Source organism: Triticum aestivum, chromosome 7B, assembly GCF_018294505.1.
Source record: "Triticum aestivum cultivar Chinese Spring chromosome 7B, IWGSC CS RefSeq v2.1, whole genome shotgun sequence".
In the NCBI taxonomy this organism is placed as follows: domain Eukaryota; kingdom Viridiplantae; phylum Streptophyta; class Magnoliopsida; order Poales; family Poaceae; genus Triticum; species Triticum aestivum.
The window spans coordinates 33,080,997-33,081,517 of NC_057813.1; positions in this window are offsets into that span (position 1 = coordinate 33,080,997).

Sequence of the window (521 nt, forward strand, 5' to 3'; positions counted from 1 at the left end):
GGCGGCGATGGAGGGCGGCGCGGGGGCGACGTGGAGGCTGGCGATTCGCCGGGGGGCGGCGGCTGGACGTGTCCGGTCCGGTCCGGACATGTCCGGCGCGGCTCGGAGGGAAAATTAGGGTTTCGGGGGGAAATAGATCCGAATATGGAGAGGGGGAGACGTTTTTATAGGTGGAGGGAGCTAGGAGAGTCCAAATGAGGAGCGGTTTTCGCCCACACGATCGTGATCGAACGACCGAGAGCATGGAGGGGAGTTGGATGGGTTTTGGGCCACTTTGGAAGGGGTGTTGGGCTGCAAATACAAAAGGGGCTTTAGGGTTACCCGGTTAACCGTTGGAGTATCAAACGACCTCCAAATGGCATGAAACTTGACAGGCGGTCTACCGGTGCTATACCAAGGCCGCTTGGCAAACCTCGGGCCATTCTGAGAAAGTTTAATACCCACTCGCAACAGGAGACGAAAAGGGGAACGCCGGAGGGCATAGGAGCGCCGGATTGCAAAACGGACAACGGGGAAAATGC